General features: G+C 43.0%; 1 protein-coding gene across 2 annotated transcripts in view; it reads left to right on the forward strand.

Moving 5' to 3' along the window:
- The first annotated feature begins 496 nt into the window (after positions 1–496).
- The window catches only part of CREB5 (cAMP responsive element binding protein 5), a 400,955-nt gene continuing 376,549 nt past the window's right edge, over positions 497–24,902 (forward strand). The window contains exon 1 of one of the 2 annotated variants that reach the window (XM_039229907.1): positions 497–554. The gene's annotated coding sequence lies outside the window, so the exon portion shown is untranslated. Of the gene's footprint in view, positions 555–4,427; positions 4,451–24,902 lie in introns of those variants that run through there. The other variant, XM_039229908.1, reaches the window with a different exon arrangement.

Consider the following 24,902-nt stretch of genomic DNA (forward strand, 5'->3'; position numbering starts at 1 on the left):
CGTCCCTCTGAGTGGATATTTGTGAAAGGGATGAGGAGAAGCCTTCTCTAGGGGTACATGTGTTTTTATGGGAAGCAGCTAGAGGACTGATCTTAAGTATATGATCCTTGGGTCATATATATATTTAGTATTACAAGCAGCAGACTCTTCTGTTCCTTCCCCAGCTTTCTCCTGGGTCACTGCCTATCTGTGAATTTTCTAAACCCGAGTCACTCAAAGCGGGGTCCCCAGGCACCTGCATCAGAATCACAAATGCAGAATCCTAAGCTCAGTGCCAGAGCTTTGAACTGAAATCCCCAGGGAAGTCCGATCCCCCCAAACTGCCTAACAGGTTGCCCAAGTGCTTCTTATGTTGCTAGGTTTGATAACTCCCGTGGAAGGCTAGAAGCTGGGAAGAAGGAGACCTCTTCTTTTTTTTAATCCTCAGTACCTTGTAGACTTGCTGCCCTTTGTTGAATGTTGGAGAAATGACAGAATCCAAAGCACAAGTGTAAAGGATTTTCCCTCATCCGAGGATCCTTGGAATGGTTCTACTCAGGACTAATAGTCAGTAGGTAAGCCCTGGTAAGTCTGTAAATATATTAAAATTTTTCCACGGGGGTTAGGAAGTACCCAATATTCTGGGCTCTGTGCTATCCTTCTGGTCCAGTTGCCCAGGCTTCCTTGGACTGCCCTCTGATCCATTAACTAAAGCGTTAACCCTTTGTCTAGCATGGGGTCTCATCTCTTCTCACTGGCCAGTAAAGGTGCCAGTCAGCCCCTCGTAAGTCTAACCAATGTGACACCTTACCAGTGGGCTGTGCCGTGCATGTGCCCCTACCCTTTGGGGAGGGGGGTGGGATTGGGAAGGAAGACCTTGGGTGGGTGGTGCCCAAGGCAGTTTACCTCGACTTTGTTATCAAGATCCCCATCTCCATGTGTCCATGAGGCCATGATGGATGGGGTCCTAGTGAGGGAGATGACATTCCTGGAGGTGATGCTGGCACCCCAGCGGGCACATCCTCAGGTTAATGGCCACCACCAGCTGACATACCCACCCCTAGAGATAGATGGCCTTCATGGCCATTTCTGGGAACTGCAGCCTCCATGGGACTTTGGCGCCGAGGGATCCTAGAGGAGACGAGGGGAGCATGAGCCATACAAGAATTTGAGTCTACAAACACGAGGGCTCTGTGGGTATGATTTGACAGATGAGAGCCCGTTTGGTACCGATAATGCATGGAAGGGTTAGTGTGGGGCTGGGAGAAATATGGAGAAGCAGGTTCTCTTTTCATTTATTTGGCCAAGTTTGTTAAAATCACCAAATGCCCTACTATCGTGACATTAGCCACATTACTTTTGTTAACACAAAACGAGGGCGAATACTTACATAGTATTTGTCCTGTGCCAAGCATAATTCTTAACTTATTTGAGTTACTATAATTATCACCATATAACATAGATGAGGAAATGGAGACCCAGAGGTCAGTTAAACCTCAGGAAGCAAAGCCATGATTCGAAACGCAGGCAGCCTGACATTAGAGAACAAACTCATAAATGCCATGTCTCTTCTTCAGTTTACATTCAAAAAGTTTGTGTGTGTGACTTAGTTGGTAACAAAGATCTGGAATACACACACACACACACACACACACACCCTGTAATACAATGGATAGAAACATTTTGAATGAAATTGTTGTCAGTTCAGCAGATGCTATGTTCACCATGAACCATACTGCTGATATTAAGAGAAGTTCTCTACCTACTGAGACCCAATATAGCCTGATAACTATCAAGGTATTGAGGAAGTCATTGGAAAAGCTACTTGTGTATTCCTTTGTCAAGTCATGGTTCAGACAGGAGCATTGTTAACCTAGTGGAAGCATGTCAAACAAAAGTTCAGTAACCATTGTTAAAGATCAACAAATGATTTAAAAATATTTTTTATTGTTTATTTCTGAGAGAGAGATAGAGACAGCATGAGCAGGGGAGGGTCAGAGAGAGGGAGACATGGAATCCGAAGACAGGCTCCAGGCTCTGAGCTAGCTGTCAGCACAGAGCTGGATGCGGGGCTCAAACACACGAACCGTGAGACCATGACCTGAGCCAAAGTCGGATGCTTAACCAACTAAGCCACCCAGGTACTCCCAAATGATTTTGATAGTATTAGGAATTGATGGGCTACTTGCGTTAAAACTCATATATCTTATCTATATCTGTATCTATATCTATTTATCTATGCTTCTGTTTAGAGAATACTGGGAATTAAATGTTTTAATTTATATGTTGACTAACTCCCTACAGGGGTTTAAATATTTTATCACTTCATTTTTGCTTATTCACTTCTCCATTTTATTCCTTTGGTCCACACTTGACAAGGGCGGGGGAGGGGAAGATTAGCTCTCTGACCGAGCTCTTGATATGTTAAACTTTTCAAGTTTCAGTCTCAGGTTTGTTCCTTGTTTGGCTCACACTTCTTTGCTAGAGAAGTAGGTAGACTACCTGCTTTGGGTGGAAAAGGCTATCCTCACTATTGAGTGGAAATGTGGGCGAGAAGGCTATTCCTCAGTAGGCTGTTTTTTCCTTGTGTAAACCCAGTGAATTGAGCTGTCATATTTAAAGTTTTATTGGTTAAGATTTCAAGTTAGGACTGGAGCCATTCTTTCGCAGCTTCTTCAGGGCCACATGTGGAAAAGAACAAATGGAAAATTCAGTGATGAGCTCTGAAGAAGGCCGTAAGAAACAAAGAGTGTCTAGTCCCTATGGTCTCCAGGAACACTGAAGGGCAGGGAGTTGTTTAGCCACTTAAAAGCAGAATGGAAATACAAGGCTTCTTCGATTTAATATATCAAACCAACGTATGTGATGATCTGGGCAAAGCATTGCAATTTCTAGCCAGTCCAGTCATGATTCTCTGGCAAACTGCACAGTCATGGTTATGATGCATTGGGATAAGAGGTGCTATATAAATGTTAGATGTTACATAAATGTCAGGAATGATTATTGTTTGTTAATGGGGGCTAAACTGTTCCTAAGCAAAACCCTGACTCCCAGCCAACACGTCCGTAGCAGAGATTCTAACTACCAAATAACGCATGAGAACAGAATGCTCCCAACCTCGTCCTAGAAAGGAGCCCAGCTGGGATCTGGAGTTTGAAAACAGGGGCTGTGGTGCCACTACTTACTCAACTAACTTCAGACCAGCTCCCTGGCCTCCTGGAGTCTGCTTTAGCTTACCTGTAAAATGGGGAGAATAACACCTGTCCTATTTTCTCCTATCTGTGCTCAGTCGCTGTGAGCAGCAGGGGCGTTCACATGCGTGCGAGTGCCCTGTGAAGGGTGAGCCGCTGCAAGAATGACAGCGGTCATCGTGGATCGGCTGGAATTTAGCTTATGCTTTCCCTTTGAGCCCTACCCGCAAGGAGAAATCCGAAAGGAAATTAAGCTGGGGATCCGGATGGGGACTGGCCACAGCTGAAAGCGGCAGGCTCCTTCTCTCAACGGAGCTGTCAGGAAAATACTGCAGACCAGACGCCCGGATCCTGCATTCTGGCTCTGGCTCTGCCACTTGCCAGCCTGTGAGCTTGGGCGAGTTACAGAGGAGGCTCTGGAAGTGATCGCCAAGGGCCCTTCCGGCTCTGACGCGGAGTCTAAATCAGGCTCATCGCTTGGCTCTAGCCGTGATTTACCTTTCGCTTCCTGGAGAAACTCCCCTCCAGCTTCTCAGACACACGAAGCGGGGGGCTTGGAAAGGGTGGGCGTTGTGTGTTCCTTGTGAGGGTGCACAGTAAAGAAGTTATTCCCTTGGAGGTGAGGCGGCGGAGGGGATGGTGAAAAGGGGTGCCAAGTGAAGTGTTCTGGGAAGCCAGGATTCAGGGAACACTCTAATGAGATCACGACTGTCGCAGGCGAAAAGGGGGTGGACATCTGCTGGTGGGGGAAGGGGGCAGCGTTCTGCATTTCTGTTTGTAGAAAGTCTCTTCCCGCACACTTTAGCACTCCCTTAGCCCCCCAACCCCCTGTCCCATCCCCATCTCTCAAACGCTACCAGGCCCTCCTTGGGGAGCCTGTGTCCGTGCCTCCTCCGTGGTCCTGTCTGAAACCGTGAGGATTGTTTCCAAGCTGACTCACACCACTAATGTCAGGGAGCCGTGTCACACGGCGCTGGGCTCTGCAAGCTGTTGCTTGCGCGGTCGCCGCGGCGGCCGCCGCTCGGGGGCGGGTGCATCAGAGTCCGCTCTTGGGGCGGGGGCGAGGCGGGGCCGGGGCGGGGCCCGCCCCCTTGGCGCGCCGGCCCCGCCCCTCCTCTCCCTCCCCCGCGGACCGCAATGATTTAGAAGTTCAGGAATCCCACGTGACGTCACCGGGGGGGTGATGTAATGCACTCTAAATAGAATGTATTGTAATCTTTGCTCAGTCCAACGTGGTCCCTTCACCCGGGCTCCGCTCTTGCCTTCTCCACACTTGTTTGGTAAGTTCCTAAAAATACGGCTCGGCCACTTCTGGGGCTTTTGCATTTAGCTACTTTTGTTGCACTTGCCGCGGGAGCCATCTCGGGAGCCTACTTGGTTTGCAGGGGTTGGTTCTCGGCAGCAGCCGCGAGATCACTTGGTCCAGTGGGCAGGTCACAGGGCAAGGAGTAGGGAAGATGCGATGCATTTTTTTTGGAGGGTGATCTGTGTTTGTAAACACTTTGGCGGACCAGAGGGAAGTCCGGCCCCACATGCTGGTGGACTGTGGAATTCTGCTGTGTCCCGAGGCCACCCCAGAGACCCCACGCCGTGTCCGTTCTGGAGCGCGTCTCGGTGGCCGCCGCGCCGAGCGACTGGAGGGATGCTAACGTGGAGCGAGCGCCGTGTCTTCCCCGGCGTGGTGCGTGTGTGGGAACGCGCGTGTGTTTCCCTGACACGGGGAACAGTTATGAATCGGGGGTGTGTGTTTGCCTCCAGAGACCTGGCAAGGTGCGGAACCCTCCAGAAGTGCGGTCAAGCGGAGGCAGCGGCGGTGGCAGCGGAGACGGCGAGCCAGGAACCTCCCCCCGCGTCCCCAACTTCCCGGTGATGCGGCGGAACCCCCGGAGAAAGTTTGCAAACTTCCAGCGGGCGCGGCGAGGACGCCGGGTCACCTAGGGGGCGGACGGGCGGTCGCGCGGAGGGCTCGCTCCGTCCCGGTGCCGAGCCTGCTGCTGCCACCTCTCCCGCCGGGCTGCCCGCCGCAGCTGGTGGGCGCGCGCGCCCGCGGAGGGGACGTGGCCCTTGAAGGGCACTTGGCTCTTGCCCCAGGCGCGGAAGGCTCGAGAGTGGCGCGGCTCTGCTCGCTTTCACTCCTGCAGTCGTCTCCTGCCTCCGTCTGGTTCTCGCTGGCATCATTACCTCTCCGCCGCCGCTGCCCCAAATGACAGCTCCCGGTTTTGCCGCGGCAGCGCGGTGGCAGTTCCCAGGACCCGGCGGCGGAGCCTTCCTGTCCGGCGGATTCTCCACGCAACCACTTAAACTTTTCACCAAGTTCTTAAGAGGGGCAAGATGCGCGAAGGAACCAAGGACGTGTTCTCTCCAGGCAGCCGCATCCCGCTTCTTCTTTGCCATAGAATTATTTCCTGGGGGAGGGAGTATCCGGTAGATAGAGCCCCAGTCCTTGTCCACCCCCTTCCCCAACTTTCCCTGAACGGGTGCCAGCCCCCACTTGATGCTTGTTCAAGGCCAGGAACTGCAGTGGGTTGCTTGTGGGTTGCGTTGTCAGAATCCTCAGAGTGTGTTCGGTTTTTATTTTTCCCTCCCTCTCTGACATGTGTCAAGAAATAAAGGCTGGATACAGGTCCATTACGTCATTCTGCAGGCCAGAAAGTGTTTGATTCACAGCTTCGGATACTCAAGAGTTCGGGGTTTAGAAATGCTGACAAAGCAACTCTGCTTTTCCATCTCCCCCCTCCCCCCCAACATACCCGTACAATCGCCCTTTCCCTGGGCATCTTTATTGCCCTCTCCTCCCTTACCCCTCCCTCTCTACCTCCCCCCCCACCTCCCCCGCCCACACCGTTATCATCCTAGCCCCGCCTCCGCCTTTTATTGCTTTCCCTGCGGCGATCACTGTCCCCAGAGTGTGGTAAGAGCTTCTGGAGTCTGAGGGGAGCACAGTACCTGAACCTGATCAACGCACACACAGTCTGCCCTTTTCTATTATTTAAGGAAGGCACCAGCGAGCCCTCTTCTCCAAGGCGCAACTGCTCTGTCCTGTTAGGAAAGGCATCTCAGGAAATGTTTAGAGTCCTTATGACAATAGTGGTGACTTAGGAAAACAACACACCCGCTGCAAACAACGTACTTAATTTTACACAGCACCTTCCTTCAACTCTTTAGCGGAAGAGGGAAGACCAAGACGTGAGGATGCTGAGTAAATCAAATTTAGCTGAAAGAAATCAAGAGTTAAACGTTTCATTTACAAAGTGAGGGAATGTGAGTCGCTGAACCCAGAGTACCTTACAATACATTGGTGAATGCTTTCCTTTCTCTTAACCTTAAGTTTCTATTTTTAAAGAGGAAATCTAAATGCATAAGTCATTGGATTGAGTCAGAATCTTAGTATCTTGCAGTTGAAGTGAAAACACTCTGTGTGACGCGTTTAAGGGATAAAAGTAAAAAGAACTGGTCGTGGGGGAGGGTGTGTGTGTAAGCAGCAGAAATCAAATAAAAAGATCTCCTGACAAGAGTTTTGGACTGAGTGGGGCAGAGGATCTGGATGCTCTGTGATTTGAAGTTGGCGGAAGCTAAATTGAGGAGCATTTATATTCTGAGTATGTGGGAATTTCTTGAAGAACCCATGTTTTATTATAATCAGCTCTACTTTCTTCGAGCAGCCATGCTGTGGAGAAGGCAGTTGTGAAACTTGTGTCTGGGGTCTAATTGACATCCTTCCCCAAGTTTGCGGCACTGTTTATTATTTATTCACATCTAGAGATGAAATAGTATAACCCCTGCAGAATACATGTGCGTCTAGAATGTGAAACTTGTTTGTGATGTATAGACCTCAAGGAAAAAACGGCCCGGGTCACCAGCACTGGAGAGTGTGATTAATGATCAGTGATTTAGTGATCAGTGATTAGTGGTTTTATTCAAACTGTTACCTCTGACCAGAAGCACACATCAGAGGATTAACAGACTCTTTAGATAAATGCTCATTAGTGGAAGGGGAAAAGCAAAGATAATAGGCATGCACCCAGGGACAACTTTCGAAGAAAATCATTCCCCGTCTTCAGAATAATAAGCTCTATTAACAGAAAGCCCTTTTAATTTAAAACTTGCTTTTATCTTGTAAATCAAAGTTAGATGTAAAAGTTTGTAGTGCCATTATAACCTAAATTTTCCCATATCCACTCGATGTGGATTATCTCAGTAGCGATATTTTTTTTTATTTAAATAAACAATTGGACCTTCAGAGCAGCTGAACCCTGACAAGTTCTTAAGTCCCAGGGTTTGAAGGTGTCCGTCCCCCCTTCCAGAATCTGGAGAGTGCAACTTGCTAGCTAGATGGCGCACTGTTATTTGGTGTTCTCTGCCGAGGAGTGCAGGAGCCTCAAGGAGCAAGTAGCTGCTTGCGAGGTGTTCGTTCTTCCACACTTCCAACAAAGTTGATTCTGTGTAGGGTTGGAGGCTAGACAGTTCTACAAGTTTTTAGTCACATTTTCCATGTCAGTTAAATCTGGGGAGTTCAAGGCTACTGGAAAAATTAGTCTCATTACTAAAGGAAACTTAGCGAACGAGGGAGGAAAGGAGGTACCGGAGTCCAGGAGGTACCCCTGGATTGCAGAAGTGATTGTAAAATAGCAGACCTGTTCTCCTTCTTCCTCTTCCTCCACCTCCTCCTCCTCTTCTTCTTTGTCTTCTTCATTTTTGGCTAGGAGCTAGTTTCACAATCTGTGGTCTGAAATTCTGAGGCAAATACTCAAAAGATTTATTTTCTTCCTAATCTTGCTGGTGAAAAAAGAAGTTATTAGAAAGAAAGGAAGAAAAAAACTTGATTTGGTGACTGCAGGAAGCAACACGTTGCTGATTTCATTCTACAGATAATGGTAAGACGATGTTTCTTATGCTTATGAAGCAGAAAGGAACTTTGCAGTTGGTTAAATGAGGCTGATCCTGTATCTTCCTTCATAGATGGAATTCACAAATGGAATTCTTATTTCACACCAAACTTTAATGTTGCCTTTGTCAGTTTCCTGAGACTTGGTATAGCATTATTTTGTGGAAGGGGTGTGTGTGTGTGTGTGTGTGTGTGTGTGTGTGTGTGAATAAGACCATTATTTCCTGGGTAAAATAATGTTCATGAGCATGTGAACTGCAGTGGGGGAGCTATGAAGCATGTTAAATAATGTGTCAGGTAAGAATTCCTTTTTCTAAGAGCCTTCATGAATCACTTTAATAAGTACTTAAGTTTTAATAAGGAAGGCGTTTTTAAAAAAAGAAACCTAAAAGTGGAAATAAAACAAAAAAACCATTTTCCACATCCAAACCTAGATGTGTATTCCCTTTGAAATGGGATGCTGTTGATTACCAGCTATTACTTTAGTTTTAAAACTTAAAAAGAAAATAATAGAACTCGCTTGTGCCTTCCGATAAATGTCCTCATTTTCCTTTGCTTGTAGCATGTCATATAAACCTGTTATTTTAAAATCCTGACTGATACCTAACAACTTGTATTTTTCAACTTTACTGAGGATAAGCATGTTTGCTCAATTGATAGATCTTCAAGCTGTTTTTGAATGTAAATTGCTGATATCCATAAACTGCCTGTCAATAAAAAGTCAGTTGTGACCTTATATAGTTTCTACATGAGTAGATAGTTTATTAGAACATTCCTGTAAAAGCATGGAAACTCCTCTGTGACACTGCAGCTTTTATTTGAATAGGAGATTAATTGAATGGTAGTTTGCCAGAAAGACTTTTCCTGTGTAGCTTTCAATTACAGTAGGTTGAAGATTTTCATACAACTGTCAGGTTCCCACACCTGCAGATTCAAAACCAATTAATAATGGACTTACCGTGGGCTATTTGTACCAATGTCAAGCCCCTGGTCTCTTGATTTCTTACTAATTTGCCTTTTAGCAACGGTACATCACTGTCCTATAGTATTTCCTTAGCATTGGAGTTTGTTTCTTACTAAGCTGAAATTGTTTTGTGGGAAGGTGATGTTTGCTGTATCCTGAAGATGTGAACTTTGTAGCTGGTTTTCTTCGGCTTGCGCGGTTAGATTAAAATTGGGGATTTGAGTGGACTTATTATGTTTGTCATCCTTTTTTTCCCTCTTCACTTCAAAGCAGTGCTGTTAGTCACAAAATTAATGTGATCATGCCTGGTGTTTCCCATCTATACGCTTCTTTTGCTTCTTACAAATTGGATTTCTACAGCAATTTAAGATCTTTTTTTAGAGGCAGCTTTCTTGGATGAAGATGGAACAATGATCTCAGTCAATTCATTATCTTGTCCAGTTTGACTACCAGCTGTATTATGGGAATCTACCAGTGCTTTTTGTAAATTAGTGTTTAAAAATTTAAATCTAGTACTATCTCTCCGAATGCTATTTAAGAAAATTATGCAGTTGAGATAAGGTAATAAACTGGGAGGTAATAACCTCAAACATTTAAGTGTGAGAAAGAAGCACTTTCAGATACGCTCAGCAGAAGACTTAAAGAACCTTTTTGTATTGTATTTGTAAACTAAATAAGCTCTCTATTTTGTGACATGGCTTTAAATAGAAACTCTGACGCTTTAAAAATGACATCATGTTTAATGTTTTCACTAAAAAGTTCTTACATTTTATAATTAGGAAAAGATGGGCAATTGGTGATTTTGAGGATCCATTAGTATTCCATTGTTGGGAATCACAAATCATGGATTTAACATAAGAGAAAAGAGAGAGAGAGAGAGGAGACTTTTATAAATTTTCAGGTAGTGAATACACTATGCCAGAAACGAGAGTAAAACTTTTGAAGCTCATATTGAGACTCTGGGACTTTCAAAAGAAAATTTAGGAAAGTTTGGATAAATGTCCAAATGTACGTTATTTTGGCATTTTTGTGGTTTTTTCCTTGAAGCTCATGCTATTGCTCACTTCTGTTTTCTGAGAAATAGATCAGAATCAATTTAACACTTTAAAAAACACATGCTGTAGTTGGTTCCTTCTCTTCCTTCAAGGTTTGCATTTCTACTCTTTACCCTAAAATGAACCAGGGTTGAAAACTACCATGTTGGTATTTGGCTTGAATTAATCTTGGAGAGTTAAGACTTCCTTCTGGACCAGGGATTCTGATAGTGAGCTAGAAAGGCTGGTTGCAGCGTGCAGCTGGAACTGGGGACATCTTCTCACCGATAGGCCAACCTCATCACGCCGTGGAGAACCTCAGGCCTGGTCTCTCGGCTCACTGAGGCCCAGAGCTTGAGAGTCCCAAGCCGAGCCTAAAAGCTGAGTCCCTGCTTCCGGGCTGGGTTCTCTTTCTGTGAGCCAGGCTCCATAAATGCCCTGGTCATGAATGAAACATTACCTACTGATGGCTTTCGATGCTGTGCTCTTTTCAAGCTTTGTGATCAGTAACCTTTCATTTTTTTAAAAACAAAGTCTATTTATTTATTTATTTATTTATTATTTCAGAGAGAGAGAGAGAGAGAGAGACAGCGTGAGCAGGGAAGGGACAGAGAGAGAGGGAGACACAGAATCTGAAGCGGGCTCCAGGCTCTGAGCTGGTTGTCTGCACAGAGCTGGATACCGGGCTCGAACCCACAAACCATGAGATCATGACCTGAGCTGAAGTAGGACGCTTAACCAACTGAGCCACCCAGGCGCCCCTGATCAGTAACCTTTCAAAGACATTTTTTCTATCAGATCTTTTGAATGAATGCCCTGGCCATAAAAACTGTAGTTTCTATTCTGTTTATTCTGATAGATCTGTAATGTTAATTTTATTTTTCACATTGACTTCCTTATTGGAAAGCCTTTCTTCTTATTCTTCACCATCATTATTAGACAGGCCCTGTAAAACTATACCTTCCAGATTTAATTGGAGACTAAAAACCAGGCAGAACTCAAAGATGGTTTAAAAGGCCATTTTAGAATCAGGCAGTAACTATTGTTGCTTCCTTTTTTTTCTTTATCACCTTTGAGGAAGGGATCCAAACAATTATTGAAAGTTAAATAGTCTTTCTTTTTTGTCAAATAGAGCACCGAATGCTATTTTCCCTCTGGCAGATGTACTTTTGCCCAGAGTCTGTTGCTAATACGTTATCTTTCCAGGTTGGGGTATACGAGAGTGTTTGGAGGTGAATATTACGTCAGAAGTGAGTTGAGTCTAGAAGCATGCTCTTTGAGGTTTGACCGGCAAAACTTGACTAATCATAGCTAATAGAAATCATGAATGCGACATAGGGGGCTCCAGAGCACCACACATTTGATTTAAGTTGACATTTAGGTTATGCTGTATTTAGGACGGGGAACAAGAATATCTCAAAAGAAATCTTGAATGCATCTACTGTGTGCGTTATTTGGCTTGACCCGTAGGTTTCCTTTCCAGCTCTTTGCATGAACACTTTATATCAGAGTTCAGGTCTCTTTTATCCTTTCATTCCACTGAGGAGCCCCCGTGTTGCATGATTCCTCAAATACAACACATTTCAGACAATTGTATGCAGTTCTCTCTGCTGGCTTCCCAAGGGGGAACATCACATGCAACAACAACAACAACAACAACAAAAACCTTTGTTTTTGCTTGAATTAAGCTGATTTTAAGAAGAAATACATTTTATCTTCATTTGCCAGATCTGGTAGGACCCTTTCACTTTATCAAAACAAGATCTTCTCCAAGTAAGCAATGGTTCTGTTTGGGCTCCGAGTGACCAGGTACTAAGCATGCACCAGGGGATGGAAGGCATTGAGGATCAAATCTGTTTCCACCAGGGCACCTGGGATGAGGTGGCACGCCATCACAAAGAGCCTGATTTGCCTTCCTACAATGACAGCATTGTCCAGAAAAACACTGCCTTCTGGGAGGAAAGACCATATTCTCAATTCTCACACTTCTCAGTTTTAAGCAGGGACTGAAGGCTGTGTTGAAGAAGGCTCTCAGAATGCTGAGGCTCTCTAGGGTTATTTATTAAAGTACAGCACAGTAATGGTAAGACATTCACAAGCTAGAACTTAACTATCTGCATCTGAAAAGCCTTAATGGTCCATTCTCTGCATTTTCCTTATGTGGATGTTTTTTCTAGATTTACTTTTAAGTATCCATTCTGGTTACTCTGCTTTCAGAGTAACCCTGCAATAACAGATCACAAGAGAGTGTAGAATGTGAGAGGGAACATTTTTCCATATGGGAAGTAGATTTTAATACCAAATCCTAGAAGAAATAATTAGCGAGACAAAAGAGAGATAGGTTTGCAGTCCAGTTGATGGCTCAAAGTCTCTGCCTGGTTTTGCCAAACAGTGTGGTTTATGGCAACAGGAAAAGCCTGTCTCTGGAAGAGGGAATCGCCTAAGTGCTGCCTTCAACTCATTATGCTTCTCTGCCTCAGTTTCTTTCTTTGTGATAAAAGAGTATTAGTTTTGACCAGCACAGTCCAACAGTGGGAACCATAAATGCAAGCTGCCAATGCAATTATAAATGTTCTAGCAGCCACATTAAAGAGGTAAAAAACAACAGTGAATTTTTTTAAGTGTATTCATATATTTTGAGAGAGAGTACACACACAGACGTGCAGGGGAGCGGCGCGGGGGAGGTAGGAGAGACTCCAAAGCAGGCTCCATGCTGAGCCCAGAGCCCTACTCTGGCTAGATCTCGCCACTGCGGTATCACAACCTGAGCTGAGATCAAAGCGTTGGTCTTTGAACCGACTGAGCCACCCAGGCGCCCGAAGGAACAGTTAATTTTTTAATAACATATCTTATTTAGTCCAGTATATCTGAAACATTATTATTTCAGCGTATAACCAATATAAAAATGTTGATGAGATGCTTTGCACCTTTGTTGTTGTTGTTGGTCCTAAATCCTTGAAGTCTGGTGTGCATGTTATTGATCACACATCTCAGTTCAGACAAGTGGCGTTTCAAGTGCTCTGCAGCCACATGTCATCACGTGACAATGGTGTCAGGCAATGCAAATCTACATTCTGTTTCAATGGTTCTTAATCCTGGCAGCCCAATAGAACCACCTGTGGAGTTTATTTAAAGAAAATGCTATACCTGTTCCCCACCCCCAGTTCTGATTTGATTGGTTTTTGGGTTGGGGCTTGAGCCTTTATATTTTTTAAAAGCTCCCAAAGGGTTTCTAAAGTATAGCTGGGTTTGGGACCTGCAATTCTAACTCATCTCCATGGTATCTTTTGTTCAAATATTCTATAATCTATTGATGGAAAGGGATTGCAGTAAAGCATCAAGAGTCTGAGAGCAACAAGTGGGTGCTGTAGGCATGCTGCCTGCTACAAAATATATTTAAGGAGATATAATCAATACAAATTAAAATATATAGGGGAGCCTGGCTGGCTCAGTCAGTTGGGCATCTGACTTCAACTCAGGTCATGACCTCACAGCTCATGAGTTTGAGCCCATCATCAGGCTTTGTGCTGACAGCTCAGAGCCTGGAACCTGCTTCGGATTCTATGTCTCTGTCCCTCCCTCTCTACCTGTCCCCTGCTTATTCTCTCTCTCTCTCTCAAAAATAAATATAAAAAAAAAAAATAAAATCTGCCGATTGAATAATTTAGAAGACAGTTCTTTGAGCCATAGATGGACTCTGTTTTGTATGAGTTTCAAATATTTTAAATGGTTTTCTTTCCCCCGAAATGTTAGTGTACAATTTGGTTTGCACGCAGCCTCTTAGAAACCCTCCTTTTTGGAAAAGGTCAAGATCACCACATGTCAGTGATTTTGCTAGCTTACTTCTTTGCCCCAGGTACTACTCGCCTTTAGCTCTTTTTGGAGGGAAAATCTTACCCGGTTTGAGACAGCTGGATCCCCTGGTGTTTTCCTCTAAGCTTTTAACAAGCTTTGTGTCATTGCGGAGACCAAACTTGCCCTTTGCGCCCATCAAGAAGTTATAGTTCTTTCTATCTGTCATCCCTTAAAATGTTAGAAGAATCAGTATTTCCCAGTGCACATCAGCATGTTCTCCTTTGATAAATGTTTACCAGTGTGTCAGTGTGTGCATTCACTAAGGGATGCAAGGAACCCAAAATTAAAAGCAATGATTTCCAAACTCGTCGCCCATCTTCTTTCCAAGTCAACAAATAGTACTGTTTGTGGAGGGGAGGAGAGATCTCAGGCATGGTCTCTTGTGACTCTGTGCTGCTGAAAACCTCTGCATTCCCGAATTTGTGAGTCATTCCACCCTGAACCTCTCTCCTTATCCCCTGCATAGCAGCGTGTTTCCAAGTACATGTCTGTGTGGCCATGTGCTTTTTAAACATGACTTGCAACCATTTTTTTTGTTACAAATGGCATGTTTCTCTACATTTTGTGATGATAATATGTTGTGTTTTCTGTCATGTCATTCATCGGAAAAGATTTAACCTCCTATTTATTAGAAGAAGCTGAAGCATGACAAGATGGGGAGCATCATGTTCATTCATTAGAAAGGGGTGAGGCAAGCACTTTCATTTATTAGTTCCTAAAGATAAACACTATTCTGGGTGGTTTCCAGGTGGCGATTTTCCAATTGTGTGTATGATTGCATTTGTCTTTGAATTTACAAATAACATTTTTTTTTTTCCTGATGCTTTTGCATGCATTACTTATACTTAAATGACTTCTCTGCTAATAGCTTTTGCCTCCCAGCTCCAGGCTACATGTACCTGGATTGATTAGCAAATACATTCAGGTACATCGGCCTCTTCATGTGAGAACCCATTCTAAAAGTTGCAGGGAGCCATCTGTTACAAACCTGTGTTTTTAATGGTATCCAGGGAAACTTTCTCTAAGGCTACTTTGTGATTGGCTGTTGAGGACTTTGTGGAATGACACTGAGATAAAAGATGTAAGCTGTTCAACTCTTTTGGGGATCACAAGTAAAGGGTTTTGGGTATTCACTCACTAAGCAGGACAGAGAGCTCCTGAATCATCTGGAGGAAAACATTTAAGCTCTTGTTTTACCAATGTACTGTCTTCACACTTGGCCTGAGTCATCTGCTTTTGCGTGTTTGCCATTTGTTTTGTCCTGGTAATGACTCGGGTTGGACTTAGCCATGTGCAGTTTCTGTCTGCACCTCTAGGTCCTCCATGCGTGGGATACAAGCCGTGATTAAGAGTGCAGCCTGTGACTAGTGCCAGGGAGGGGCTCTTTTGGATCTTTTTCTGAAAATTCTACTAACGTTAAAGGAATTTTAATATCCACACATATATATGGTTATGGTGGTTAAGCTTGTATATAAATAAAAACCCCTGCCAGTGAAGGCAAGGATGTGATTATCATCTCTTTTAGGATGCCCATGGATAACTTGTTCCTCTTTCGAGCAAGTATCTATTTGTCACATCTATTTAGATACACACACTGGTGATTAAAAGATATTGCGAGATTAAAAAAAAAATTGAAACCATATTTAAGACACTTCTTCTTTTCTAATATGGCCTGTCTAAGCACACTTTGTTTACAATGTCATCTCCCAGCTCTGCAAAGCCAGATGACTGACAGCCACCATCCTCAGTGCCGTGCTGGTGGACGTCATCAAAGATGACGGTGCACAGAGTTTTGGCACCATGAAGCAGTGTGTAATTTGAAATTGTACTTTTTGTTAAATACCCATGCTAATCTCCAAATCATTCAAAACATTAAAAAAACAAGCCAAAACAGTGATGTTTGCTCATTGGATGGAGGCAGCACTGGCAAAGATGTACATTTTTTTTTTTATGTGCCTTAGAAGCACTTACAAAAATCAAGGAGAAAAAAAATTGCATGTAATTATTTGACATGCCCTTTGGAAGGGACATTGTTAAGACAGACCAGTTAACCCTTTAACCCAAGGGTCATTTTTACCCTTTCCAGGAAATGTGCCATTTCCCCCCGTAAAGCACAAAAACTATAGTATCTTTAAAAGGAAGGTTGTAAATGGGACGCTGTATCTTTATTTAACATATAGCAGATATTTTAGGAGGGTCTGTGTAGGAAGTCTTATGTTCCTTTACATGATTTTAGTGATTTAATGTTTGTTTAAAAAAAATAAGGGATTCTGGAGATTGGTTGCATAACTGTAAGTATACTTAAGCTATTGAACTATACCCTTAAAAATAGTTGATGGTAAATTCTATGCTATGTGTATTTTAACACAATTAAAAGAAGAGAGAGGGATAGGGTTTACATGTACCCGTTACCCAGATGGAGAAATAGAATGCATGGACCACTTATTTAAAGTTAGGTGTAGCAGCTTTGGTATCTTAATGGGAAAAGCAAAAATCGAAAGAGGACTTGTGCATTTCTGATCAATGCAGAGAGGTGACAGGTGTGTAATGTGATTCTAATCCATGGGCTAATCCATGGAAGTCAACAGCTAGACACACAGCACTAAATGCCTTTTTCTTTGAGACTGGCTTGGATCTTGATGGGCCCTGTGTATAGAAAGCTGTGTCATTTAATTTGAAAAACACACAATTTGGAATTATTTGAAAGTCTCTATTTGTATCAACTTGATTGCCTTTCTCAGCAGAAGGATATGCTCAAATGAAAAGAAATAGGCTTGTCATTTATATAAGGGCATATTAAGCCCACACTTCCCTCCCTCCATCGCTGGCTTCCTTCCACCCTTCCTCTCTCTTTCCATTTTACCTATTTACTGAGCACCCATTATGCACCGAGAACTGGGGATATGTGATCAAAACCAGAAACAGTCCCTCTTCTCCCAGAACCCACCAGTAGGACAGACACCAAATAGGTCACTGCGAGAGAATATTGTGACTGTGCAAGTCTGGAGGCAGGGAACCCAGTCAGGGGGCTAGTGTGGTTGTCCAGGCAAGAGGTGATGGTGGCTTGGCTACAACGGTGCCAGATTAAAAAACCACTGAAGAGTTAGGATCGATATGACTAGAGGAGTGATATCTGGAAGATGAGGGGAGGGAAGAGGGGCCTTATTCATTCTAAGGGGAGAGGGAGCCTGGCAGGATGAGTTTGACCCAGTATGGAAGCCTGGATTGTCCTTTGTGGGAGTAGAGGAATGGAGGCTTTCTGCCCTGGGCATGTGTCTGAGTCCTTGATGGAGAACAGAAAATAGCCATGAATAGACATTCCAAGAGCAGCAGTAACTACAAACTGTAGTGCAGTTGGTCACTGGCTTAGAGGCAGTGCAGTTTTGATAATTTATATCAGAGAGTAGCCTCTCCGAAGAGAGAAGCAGCCACGTCCGGAAGTTATCACAGCTGAGGTTCCAGCAGGGTCCAGTGCACGGCGACACATTTTAGTTTCCACAGACCGAATAGCTGTCAGAAATTTATTTTCTCGAATCCCAAAGTCATGGTGTCAGTAGGGCTGGTTCCTCTTGTAGGCTGTAAGGGGGAATCTTTCTGAGTGTCTCTGGCTCATAGATGGGTGTCTTCTTTTTGTGTCTCTTCACTTCATCTTCCTTCTGTGCCCATCCGTCTCTGTGTGTGACCCTATGGGAGCCAGTAGGTTTGGAGTGACGTGGCTTACCACCAGACGTGTTTTAGCACATGTTAAACATAAACTTCTGATGGATCCCCAGAAAAACTTGGAACAAGTTTTTAGAGTTGAGGGTACATACATACACTGGGCAAAGCCAGCAAAACAAGGCTGTGCTTTAGAATTGATAGGTACATATTGTGCTGATTAAAGAATTTGCTAATAGAGGCATTGTCCTTGCCTTGGCCTTGAATTTGTCTTCAGGTTTTTGAAAGAGCAATGCGAAAAGGGCACCACCAAGTTTTAGCATTGAAAACAAAGAATTTAATACAGTTAGTTTGTCATCCTGCCAGGCTTAACTATCATTGTTTTGATGTGGTAATATTTACTCATAAGAACAATAGCTACCAGTTCCCGTATACAACACACACACACACACACACACACAAGTTGAACATAGATGTTTCCATGCAGGGCCAAAAAAAAAAATAAGCTTTTCTAGTTGTTGATGAATAATTGATGCCTATGTGCTACCTCTGTTTCACACAATAAAAGCACAGAAGACAAAATTCTGCATTTTAAAAATATATCATAATGAGTAACAGTCCAGTTAAAATGGGCAAAGGGTCTGAATTAGCAAAGAAGATATGCAGATGACCAATAAGCCTACAAAAGGATGTTCAACATCACTAGTTATTAGGGAAATGCAAATCAAGACCACAGTGAGTTACCGCCTTGTACTCTGTAGGATAGCTATAATAAAAAAGGCAGACAATAACAAGTTTTGATAAGGAACTGGAGTGAGATGAGTAAATCACAGAGAATTTCACAATCCTAAGGAAGCATTGATTTTTCATTTTGACATTCTTTTGCATATCTGGTCCAGATAATTTTTAAATAGTTTTAATAAGAACATGGACACACTTTAAAATGCTTCCTCCTTCACTTAAAGCTACACCACAGGCATTCCTTCACGTTGCTACATAGTTTTCAAAACTAAGATTATATGTCATATTCCGTTGAGTTGCTATACCATAATTTCTTAACCATCCCCTATTGTTTGACATTTAAGTTTGTTGTGGATTCTTTTTTATGATTATAAAAAACTCATGACCAGTCTCTTGGCAAGAGAAATATATACTCTGAAGACCTTAATCTCCTTCTTCTTGGGCTGGCTGGAAAAAAAAAAACAACTTTAGGCTTGAACTTGGACAAAATGTATCAGAGCTGAAGTTTGTCTTGGACACCCTCACCCTCACCCTCACTTCTATCACTTTTATTTCTGCCCCTCTTCCTCCTAGCACATTCTGTTCCACTTCCGTGCCTGTCACAGGAACTCAGAGCTTCCCTTTTCCCCCAGGCACTGATCTGTCTTCCACAGACATGTCCCTCCTCCTAGCCACATTCTCTCTTCTTCTCTTGCTTCTCAAATCTTGGTAAGATATTAACCTATTTCCTGGGAGTTTGTCATTTTATTACAAAAAGACTCCTGGAGATGGCCATGTGGTAGCCCAACAAAGTGCATCATTAAAAGTGTGCCTTTGCTCTTTTTAGCCAGAACTCTTCCAACAGACAAAATCTCTATACAAATACGTAAATATATAATGTGTTATATGGTAGGAAGTGCTAAAAAGAAAGACGAGACTCGGTGAGTAGATACTCTGTGCTCTTTCCTCCTTCAGATGGGGTAGTCAGGGAAGGCCTTTCTGAGAAGGTGACATGTGAGCAGAGAGGCTGGAGGGAGGGCTTCTTCCTGCAGAGTCTGGAGTAGGCGCTTTGCAGGCCCAGGGATCTGCTAGTGCAAGGGGTCTGGGGTGTTCAAGGGGCTGCAAGGATGCAGACATAAAGATGGTGAGGAAGGAGTGGGATGTGATGGGTGGGCTCACAGACCATGCTGTGAACATTGGATGCTGATCATAGCAACAAAGGAAGCCACTGGGGAGTTTTGAGAAGAGAATCCATCACTGTAGGTGAAGAGTGGACTTGTACAGGCTAGGATGGCAGCAGAGAGACATGTTTAGAGGCAAGAGACCATGGCAGCTTGGACTGGATGGTCATGGCTGAGGGGCTGCGAAGGCCTTTGGCTTAGTTTGGAGGTAAAGCTGAGCGGGCTTGGATGTGGGGACAGGTTGGATGTGGGGGTCAGGGGGCTATCAGGGAGGATGCTAAGGTTCTTGACCTGAGGCACTGGGAGGATGGAGTTGCATCAGCTGACATGGGAAAGATGGCCTGTGGCACAGGTTGGGTGGTGAGATGTGGAACTCAACAGGGAGCCTGTTATGTGTGAGATCTCTGGTAATAGGGGATGCTGAGCTTGGTGTTCCAGGAAGGAGTCTGGGCTACAGACAGAGAGTCAGGATCATAGTGTTGGCATCAGATAGGCCAGCCTCACCTCAGAGCACACAGCTCCTCATTCAGGGGGTCCCAACCACCCTGGAGTTTCAGGTCCTTGAAAGCATCAAGCCCTTCTCAGCTACAGGTCCTTTGCATGTGCTATGCTCTTGCCTAGACCGTTCCTGCCAAGATGACGACTGCTTTTCCCTGGCTCCATAATCTGTATTGGGGTTACCTTGTAAATGCTCCTGCTACCCTGACCTTTTTCTTCCTAGCACGTATCAGTTTTCAGATTTATATTCCTTTAAGTGATTTTTAATTTTTTAAAATTTGGAAATCCATATGTCCCACTAGAACCTGAATTCTGATCATGCATGTTTAGTTTATCTTTATCACCATTTTCCCAACATCTAATGCTGGCACAAAGCAGATACTTCTTCAGTATTTGCTGAATGAATGGATGCCTGTTATTAATGTATTGCTTTATACATGATATATTGTGATTCCTCTATTTGTAAACATACACTTTCATGAGTAGTCACACCTACTGATTTTCTTATCTTCTTAAAACATAGCTAATTGATTACTTAATGGCTGTCTTTTTGTGTGTGTGTGTGGGGGAACACTTATTTATTAAGTAATAGGAAGGAGTAGGCTGTGATTAGATTGAATGATCAGTGGACTGTGAAACTTTGAAAAGAAGAGGAATTTAAGCCTTCTGTAAACTTCCTAATCAAAATCCTTCCACCTCCTGTTTCCCTTTCAGCAGCTCTATTGCATTTCTGTGGACACCTGTATCTAACATTGCCTCAGGTTATTTTATAGTGACCTTTGACAAGACCAATTACTTCCCACTTGCCATGTGCATCGCCATGTTTATGGGGTGCGGGGGAGGCAAGCGTGGCAGGGGAGGGGTGGGAATGAGGGGGTTGGAGCTGGCTAATGACTGCCTCTGATGACTTAGAAAGGTCTGTTGTCTCTGGCCTCATTCAGAAGATGATAGGAAATGATATGAGGGAAAAGATTTGATTTACTGAGAAAGGGTTGTTTGCTCGTCAAAGAGCTCTAGGTCTCTGTTCTTTGACAGTGTAGAACTGTATGGAAAACAGGATTAAATTAGAGAATGATCTCTTTACTATCTTTGAGAAGAGGTGCTCGTGTTGTTTGAGAACCACATATATTGGTTCCATAAATATGTACGTGTGTTACACTGGTCTATATAGAAATTGATTGAGGGGCGCCTTGGTGGCTCAGCTATTAAGCGTCAGACTTTGGCTCAGGTCATGATCTCATGGCTGGTGAGTTTGAGCCCTGCATCGGGCTCGGTGCTTATAGCTCAGATCCTGGAGCCTGCTTTGGATTCTGTGTTCCTCTTTTCTCTTTGCCCCTCCCCTGCTCGTACTTTGTCTCTCAAAAATAAAAATAAGCATTAAAAAAATTAAAAGGAAATTAATTGATTGATGTGTATATCATTTGGGAAACTTCATGAAACAAGGTCACCATCTTTATAAGGTCACCATCTTTATAGATGGCATTGTGAAGCATTCACTTAACAAATATGCGTTGAAGATTTGCAATGCTAGACATGGAGTGAGGCACTGGGGAAGCATGGTGAATAAGAGAGAGGTCTTTGCCTTCATGGAGGTCATAAAATCTGCTGAATCCTCCTCATCTGTAAGATGGAAATTGTAATAATACTTTCTTCATGGCCTTTGCAAGAGGAGTAAATGGCCATGAATGTGAAAACACAATTAGATTTAAAAATGGTATATAAATTATGAATGGCTGTGATGATTGATGTCTCAAATATAGGTTTTATTTCCTCTGGGAAAAAATCCTGATTAATTATTTCTAGTTTTGAATATCCTCCATCCCTACACAACCTATGATTTTATTCTCATAATTTGGGGAGCTAAAAATTTTCTTTCACGATAGTCCTAACTAAAAGAAAATGCGAGGTATGTAGTTTGGGTTATAAACAGTTGTGTTAGTTAGCTATTTCTGTGTAACAAATTAGGACCCCTCCTCAGCATATATTTATTAACTCAAGAGTGTCTATGGGTCAGGAATCTGGTTATGGCTTAGCTGGGTCCCCTGGCTCAGGGTTTCTCCCAAGGCTGTAATCAAGGTGTTGGCCAGAACCTTAGTCATCTTGAACCTTATCTAGGGGAAGATCTGGTTCTAAACTCACATGGCTATTGCAGGCCTCCAAAGTCGCACATTCAAGCTCATTAAAGGGCTATTGGTTGTTTACGTGGCTAAGAGTAAGCAAGGGGTCCAAGACGGAGAAAGTGAGAAGTGGAAATCACAGTCTTTTGTTCTAGTCTAATCTCAGAAGTGACATCCCATCACCACTGGGACATCACATCCCATTGCCATATTCTGTTCATTAGAAGCAAATCATGAGGCCCAGCCTATACTGAGGAGAGGAGATTACACACATGTGTATTAGAAGACTAGGGGCATTAGGGGCATTTCACTGCCTGCTACACAGTACTTGTAAATGATGCTTTGAGTTAATGCTGTATTTATGGCATTGATAATGTTAAAGTATTTGAAGTGAAAGACATAAAGGAAATAAGCACCACCCTCCCGCTAAAAAACAATAGTTAGGGCAGACAAGGGAAGGTGGGATTAGAGCCTTCTGGATTTTGACAACCAATAAAGAATCCTGGTTCCTTCTTTTGCTTTTGGCACTGGCTCATGCTTGAATATTTAGAACCTTTCTGTTTTTCAGGAGAGCATTTGAAAGGCACTTTCCAGGTACTGGTGGTAATCCAAGATCAGTCTTTTCTATGCAAGAGCATCAAATTAAAAATATGTTAATTTAACTTTGTCATTTCACAGGATTGGTATCTCATCCGTTCACTTGATTACTTTTAACCTACACTTGAATTCAAAGCTGGTTTGATCATTTGGAGATTAAGGGGGAGAGCATTGCAGGTATGGAGGAGGAAACCTAGTGTTATGGGAATAAACTTGCTATGGTTGAGAAAAAGGAAAAAGATCAATGTAGCCCAAGAGTAGTCGGCAAGGGGGCAAATGCTATGCAATGACGTTGGAGGTGAGGTGTGGTGGTTAGGGGTTTCAATTTTAATCTAAATGCAGTGGAGGGAGAGTCATTGCAGGGTTTGGGTGACTGCAAATAGCGATGAGTTAGTATTATTTTTTTAGTGATTCTTTATTTTGTTTACATATTTTTAATGTTTATTTTTGAGAAAGAGAGAGACAGAGTGTGAGCGGGGAAGGGGCAGAGAGAGAGAGGGAGACACGGAATCTGAAGCGGGCTCCAGGTTCTGAGCTGTCAGCACAGAGCCTGATGCGGAGCTCAAACTCACGAATCATGAGATCATGACCTGAGCCAAGTCAGACACTTAACTGACTGCTCCTTTTGTAGTGATTCTAATTCCAAACCATTGCATCTAGTTGTTTTGGGGGAGAAATATTCTGAAATCTATTAACTAAAAGCCGTGCTTGGGCAGAGATAAAACAAACGCCGAAACTTTGTGATAGGATGTTATAATTATGTAATATGTTTAATAGAGTTGAAGAGTTGTGCATTTCTACCAGCCAGTGGCAAAGGCAGTGTGGTGGATGCGTTTGGAATGAGGTCCTCAAAGCATAGGGATTCCTAGTATTATATTAGTTCATGTGACAGGACTTATAAGAAATTCATTCAGAAAAACACCCAGTGTAGGAGTCTTTTGGCATATTCTGTGCATATTTTCTCAAACAAGCAGCCATCATTTTTCTGTTGTGTCATTTATGTATGGCTGTTGCCTCTGTGCAGTCCTATGGCTCTTTTCTGAGCCGGCAGACACCCAAGCAGCTTGGCAGTGTCTTCTAGATTTTAATATTAGAGCACACCATTTACAATAGCGGTCTTGGTAACTTCTGTTTCCTCTACATTCCCCCTGAAGCTGACCTTGTGAGAAAAACCCCAAAGAGGAACAAAAGGGAAACTACTTTTCCTGAAAAAGTAGCTAGGAAGGGAAGGTTCCAGAGTTTTAACATGGGAAATCAACTAGCCCTAAAATCTACTTGCTGGTGTGTTCCTTTCTGAGTCAAGATGAATTTTAGTTGGCTTGCACAAACATGGTAAAAAAAAAAAAAAAGTTAATTATATCTCATTTAAGGATTCCCTTACTTTTCTTTTTAAAAACTTTAAAGAGAAATGTACTGTTTCTCGATCTTTAAAACTCAGAAAGTACAGAAGCATGTAAAGAAGGAAATTCTACCTAAAGTTAATCACTGTTGGTGATTTTGATATATATTCTTTGTACAACCGTGTTTATCCATCAATATCATCTAGTTATAATTCACAGAGTATTTGCAGATTTGTGTTTGGATTTTTTCTGCTTAACTTATTTTGTGAACATTTCCCCGAGGTCATGATTTATTTTTTGAAAATACGATTTTAATGATGGTATAATCTTTTGTTTGTTATAATTTACTTAAGCCATTCTGCTTATTATTAGATGCAGTCTATTTTGAATTTTTCTCTGGTAATAAATAATATTGTGCCGAACCTTCCCACACACAACCCTTCATCTGCATCTCTCATTTTTCCAAGGGAATTATTCCAGCAAGTGGCTTTTGATACATTCTGTTAAATTGCTTTCAAAACTTGTCCCAATCTTCTCATCATCATCATCAAGACTATGCTGAGAGCCTATCAAACTTGACCTTTAACCAAGGTTTGGATAGTCATTAAAAAAGAAATATTTGCCAATTTATTAGGTCAAAAATTATTTTAATTTGCTTTTACTAGATTAAAAGGAGCATTGAACATTATTTCCATTTATTTGCAAGCAATTTGTCAAATGCCTATTTGTGTCTCTTTGTGCCTTTTGGGCATTTATCCTTCAGAGTATTAATGCTTAAGATATGGAAATTTACATTTTTTAATATGGGAAGGCTATGCACCCTTTACCCTTAAAACTTAGAGGCACAGATATAGCATCCGGCCATATGCTTTTAGGATAAAAGG

The sequence above is a fragment of the Hyaena hyaena genome, unplaced genomic scaffold (genome assembly GCF_003009895.1).
Source record: "Hyaena hyaena isolate Hyena2069 unplaced genomic scaffold, ASM300989v1 scaffold_40, whole genome shotgun sequence".
In the NCBI taxonomy this organism is placed as follows: Eukaryota; Metazoa; Chordata; class Mammalia; order Carnivora; family Hyaenidae; genus Hyaena; species Hyaena hyaena.